This window comes from Silene latifolia, chromosome 9, assembly GCF_048544455.1.
Source record: "Silene latifolia isolate original U9 population chromosome 9, ASM4854445v1, whole genome shotgun sequence".
Classification (NCBI taxonomy): domain Eukaryota; kingdom Viridiplantae; phylum Streptophyta; class Magnoliopsida; order Caryophyllales; family Caryophyllaceae; genus Silene; species Silene latifolia.
In genome coordinates this window covers 213,807,636-213,813,909 of record NC_133534.1, presented here as the reverse complement: position 1 = coordinate 213,813,909, position 6,274 = coordinate 213,807,636, and the positions used below count along the sequence as shown (strand labels likewise).

Below are 6,274 nucleotides of genomic sequence, written 5' to 3'. Positions count from 1 at the left end.
GAAAGACAATGCCAACAACGATACTAATTAAGCCAATACCACAATAAATCATCTTAAATGAATTAAACAGACAACTGATTAGGGAAACCCTACCTTATCACGAATCTGAATCACAAACACACAGCGGAAGCTATAATTTTTCCTCTACAAATCCTTCACCTAATAACAATCACAACAATTCTAATCAGAAACATGTTAATCTACTTTTTCCCCAAATCTAATCATTAGGGCAAAACCCTAAAAGACAAATCTAATCAAAAGACATAATACTAGTGATTTGCCGACGAAATTGATGCGAAAGAGAGGAACGAAAGACTCACGAACGATCAATTGCCTTGAGAGTGATTAAGGATGATTAGAGGAGTGAAGAACGTAGTTTAGGTTTTGGTAAAATGAATAGAAACTGTTAAACACGATTTATATAATATTTAATCACCCTTAATCAAACCGCGGAATTAATCCCGTCAGACCGTTTACTCGGTCGAGTGTTCCTGGACAGTAACCTGACCAGACAACACATGACATACTACTCGGCCAAATAGGGCTAGCTAACCGTGGTATTACAGTCTTCACTCCTTAAAACGAACTTCGTCCTCGAAGTTCACACTCATCCTATATAGCATGCTAACAAACCACTCCACTAACCAATGCCACTCAACTCTCATACTTCAACCTTGAAAATAACTGACCCAACAACACCTACCTTAACAACACAGTTCACAACATAGCATCAACGATATAATAGCCCTCTTAACTTCATAGTATTATCGAATAACAACAACACTAGCGCCGCCAACTTTGTCTTACTTCCATACCGCTCACTAGCAAATCCAATACCAACACAATCCACTAAGCGAGTTGTTACATTCTACCACCCTTAAAATGAACTTCGTCCTCGAAGTTTACTCAGACTCATAAACGGCACCACCCAAAACTGTCAACACTATCGTAACAATACTAACCTACAACCTTACTCCATAACCATACACATAAAATACATACTACTACAAGCATAACCTTTACCTTTTATAACATCAACCACAAGTCCATCCTTTATTCCACATCAAGACTCAACACTTCCAAATATACCACCGTATGCATAACCATCAAACTCACTTCGTTGCATCCTACTCCTCTTAAGATAAATGTTATGTCCTCGTAACCCAACTAGTACTAGATCTTTAGCAATTCCTTCCCCTTATAACCATCTCATGTCACTGATAACCGACTATAACCTTAACACCGATAACCATTCCCAGTTCCCAGGGCTCTCTCTCTCTCTCTCTCTCTCTCTCCCTAATTCGATACTCCTAATCATTCCGCACATCACCTAAAATATACCACAAAATCCTCAACATAACCACTACCACAACTCTCCCGCATTACCGCACAACCACATTCTTGTCTATTCGCGTACCTATCCCTATCACCTAACTCACGACCCAAAATTGTTACGCACCCACTTGATCCTCAAATTTCCATTTTTATTGTCATCAAACTCGTCCAAAACATGACATGATACTAACTCCCAAACAATTCATACTTACTGTTCCGATAAAAGACTATGAACCAACCGCAACTTCCAGCTCAGTACCCACATGTTCCACTAATTACTTGCCACAGCTATGTCAACAAAAGTCTCATCTAACATAAGATCGAAAGTGTTCCAACCACGTCCCACAACCATGTTTCTTCAACAACGTATCACTGTAACTATGACAACATCGACTACATGTGCAACTCTCTTCCATATTATACTCTAGTCTAGCCCACAAGCCAAAATTACAGGAAATATCAGTAAACAGAACAACAATCTATATGCCTATACTAGACTGACATAATCTTTCAAAAGTTCATCTCACAAGTACTTCACCTACTCCACTACAACTGATGACGGCATCGCAACACCGCCACCAATAGTTGCACCGCAGCACGAAAGTGCCTGCATCGCAACACGGAGTACCGTGCTCGGATCGCAATCCGAGACACCACAACCACATCGTTAAATATCACAACTTATAAAATCTCATAACTACTGACTCACTACAACTTCCTTGATAAAAGAAAACTTCCTAAATACCGCTTTACTAGATCACCAAAACACCACATATTACACGGAATAATCAAGATAATCTAATCGCGAGAAACAACCAAGACAACAACTATGCAACCATTCTCCAACTCCAATCATATCTCATATTCGGCAACACACTTAACTGTTGATGTGACCATAATTAGCGCATATTTAGCCCCCGAATTAGCCTTGTTCCCATGCTTTTTAGTGCATATTTGGGTCATTTATTGTCTTTAGTTCTTTGTTTTACATATTCTTTGAGATTTTGATCCCTTGGTTGGAAAGGAGTGCAAATCTTGTATTTTCATGGCAAAACGAGACTAAATTGATTGAATTCAATGACCAAGCATCAAGGAGAGACAAGATTAGAAGGCTTTTGTACATATTATAGTAGATGAGCAATGTTGAAGAAAGGATCCTTGCATCCCCAAGGAAATCCCCAAGGATTTTATGAAGAAAAGGGAAGAAAAGAAGAAGAAACGATGCTGAGCTACAATCCGAGCGGATTGCCATGAATCCGCCCGTCCTCCACAGCACAATCCGTGCGTCTTCCTTCAAAGACGCCCGGGTAAGCAGCCACCAGAATCCGCCCGGATTCCCTCGAAGACGCCCGTCTTCTCCTGCTACAATCCGCCCGTCCCGACACCAATATGCCCGGATTCCAGCCCAGCACGAATTCGTGTCATCATGCATCAAAGAAAGAAGCCCTTCCTTCGAAAAATACCGGCTTCTCCCTGCTCAATCTAAAAAGTGTAATTACTAGTTTAGCCCTTAGTTAACCCTAATGCATCCACCTAATTTCCACTATAAATACCCCATTAGTCTAATTAGAAGAGCATGTTCTTCTTATCAATTATTAGAGTAGTTAATATCAATCAAATCTCTCTTTAATATTGTAATCAACAATTAATGAAGTTTTAATACAAGTTTTATTTCCTTAATCTCTCTTTTGTTCATCCTTTATTTTGGGTAATTGAAGATTATTTGGGTTATTATTGGAGATTGACAACCTCTCAATCAAGCATCAAGTACTTCTTTTATTCTTTGCTTTATTATTGGAATCATTAGTAGGTATAATTCTCTTAATCCCTTTTTAATTATTGTTCATTACTTTCATTTATTCATCATGTTTCCTTTTGTTGGTATGATTAACAACCTTGCTAGCATGATCAACATGATAATGAGTGAGTAGTGACCTAGCTAGGGTTAATGGGTAATTAGGGGAAACCAACATGGGGAATGATTTATGCTTAAATTAATATGCTTTCATGGTTTATTTGCTTGCTTGTTTTGATCTCAACTCATGCACATGTTATGTTTGATGAAATGTGAGCCTATGAATCCTTGCATTTTTTACCCATCACTTATCTTTTCAATGAGATTTGTAAGACGTAAACCAACTCGAATCTCATTAGACCATGCATGTTGTTGAGTAGGGAAGGTTAAGTCGACTTGTAGGTGTTGTACACTCTAATCGATTCGGCTCCGGGACCCAAACTTTCCTAGGATTGTAAGATATAACCCAACTCAATCCATCACAACAATAATTGCTTGCTTATAATTTAAGAACATGTTTGTATGATCAATTCCCATGATTCCCCTATGACCCCATGACACCCTAGTGCTTTTTATCAATTGTTTACAACCCTTTTAATTCATCTTGCTTATTTATTTTCATTGCTATTTAGTTAGTGACCTTCTACATCAACCCAAATTGTGACACCCCTAAGACACCACTAGTTTCAATAGAAATCTCATCTCAATTCCCGTCCCTTGGGATCCGACCTTTACTTGCCTCTTTACTAATTGTAGAGTTGTTTGTGAAGCTATAAATTGTGTTTTGATTCGGACGTGACCCAACGAAAACATCAATTCAATTGTGAACACGAAACGGACCGATCAAAAATGGCGTCGTTGCCGGGGTCGGTGTTAACTTGATTTAGATTTTCTTATATTGTTATTAGTTGTGTCTTTCTTTGCCTTGGGGAAGTAAAACTCCTCAAGGTTTGTTCTAATTGTTTTCGAGTTGTTTGATATTTTGCATGTCTAGAAGGTCACAAGGTGATTGGTTACCTTTTGATCGTGAAATTGAAAGAACCTTGACAAACAATAGGAGATTTGCTAGGAGGAATTTGAGAGGTATTAGTGAGGTTGTGGATATTCAACCAACTATTGAGTTCATCAACCCTTTTGCAAGAGAAGGTGAGGAGAACCCAACACAAAATACCCCACAAAATCAACCTACAATGCTTAAATTTTCATCACATTCCGTACCCACCGAGGAGAACCTACCAAATGGTACTCCCACACCACAACATTTGACCGGAAATTTTATTGCCAAATCCGCCTTTATCCAATTAGTCGAAAGGAGCCAATTTGGGGGGATGCCTAGTGAAGACCCTCATTCTCATATGGAAACCTTTTGTGACTATTGTGATGCGATTTCTCAAACCGGTGTGACTCAAGACGAAATTCGATGGGTCTTATTTCCTTTTTCTCTAATCGGCACCGCGAAACAATGGTCGAAGGGCCTTGATAAGGCCACTCTCGGAATAGATTCTTGGAAGAAGTTGGCTCTAGCTTTCTACAAAAAGTTCTACCGACCGGAAAAGACTAACATGCTAAGAGCTCAAATTACGGGTTTTAAGCAAAGGGAAGAAGAATCTTTGTATGAAGCTTGGGAGCGGTTTAAGGGAATTTGCCGCTCATGTCCTCACCATGGACTTAGCGAGTGGTTCTTGGTACAACAATTTTGGAACGGTCTATATGAAGATTCAAGGAACATTCTCAACATGGGATCAAATGAAATGTTCACCGAAGTTGATGACAATCAAACATGGAACAAGATTGAGGAAATGGCGGTCCATAACTCACAATATAGTAGACCTCGCAAGGCTACTAGAGGAGGAAGGCATGAAGTGGACTCTGTTACTCAATTGGGTGCTCAACTTAGTGCTCACATTGACACAATCAATTTGATGTTTGAACAAGCTATGGCTAGACTTGAAGAAGCCTCAAAATCACCAAAGCATCATGTTAATGCCATGACGGCATCCTCATCAATCCCAAGTGGGATATGTGAGAATTGTGGAACTTTGGGACATGACCAAAGTGAATGTAGTGGAACAAATGAACAAGTGAATGCTTTCCAAGCATACAAGAGTGGTACCCCTTATTCCAATTATTACAATGAAAACACCAAATTCCATCCAAATCTCTCATACAAAAGCCAAAATGTTCAAAACCCTCAAACAACATATACCCCACCTCCCATGAGAAACCAAAATCAAAGACCCTTTTACAACCAAAACCAAGGTTACCAAAACCAAAATCCATACAATCACCAAAATAACCAAGGTTTTGATGTTCAAAAAGCGGTCCTCCAAATGCAAAAGAATCAACAAGAATTTTTCACTCAAATGCAAAAAGATAGTCAAGAACAGGAAACCACCATTAACAACATTCTAGCTCACACCAAGATGTTGGAAACCCAATTGACTCAACTAGCATCTTCAAGCTCACAAAGACAAAAGGGGCAATTACCACCTCAAAGTAATCCCCCAAGATATGAAACGGTTAGTGCCATTCACTTGAGAAGTGGTACAAGGTATGAAGCACCGAAGAAGAAAGTTGAGGATGAAGTTGTGGAAGCTAGTGATAAGGAAGAAATTGTGCAAAACTCCAAAGATGGAGAATCATCAAAAGAAGAAGTTTCAAAGAAAAATGAAGACAATGTCAAGGAGAAGGAGCCCATTGTGATTAGACTTCCTTTTCCAAGTCGTCAAGCCAAGCCCAAATTTGATGACCAACTTGGAAAGTTTATGGAAATTGTGAAGAATTTGGAAGTCTCAATTCCTTTCACGGAATTAATCAATCACGTGCTGGCCTATGCGAAATACATGAAAGACATCCTCACAAAGAAGAAGTCGATCCGGAAACTTGAGACTATCGCCTTCACTAAGGTGAGTAGTGCAATACTTCAAGGGAGTTCACCTCCGAAACTAAAGGATCCGGGAAGCTTCTCAATTCCGTGTACCATTGGCAACACCACGATCAACAAAGCCTTATGTGATCTAGGGGCTAGTGTGAGTGTTATGCCGTACTCGGTGAGTAAAAGGTTGGGGAAGGGAGAACTTAAATGCACCAATATCACACTCCAAATGGCCGATAGATCGACGAAGACACCATTAGGGATAAGGG

At 39.5% G+C, this 6,274-nt stretch overlaps 1 non-coding gene across 1 annotated transcript; it reads right to left on the bottom strand.

The window, feature by feature from the left end:
- Positions 1–4,692: 4,692 nt before the first annotated feature.
- Positions 4,693–4,799, bottom strand: LOC141603011 (small nucleolar RNA R71). The gene has a single exon (XR_012524911.1). It is a non-coding gene; the product is annotated as a small nucleolar RNA R71 (small nucleolar RNA).
- Positions 4,800–6,274: the final 1,475 nt, after the last annotated feature.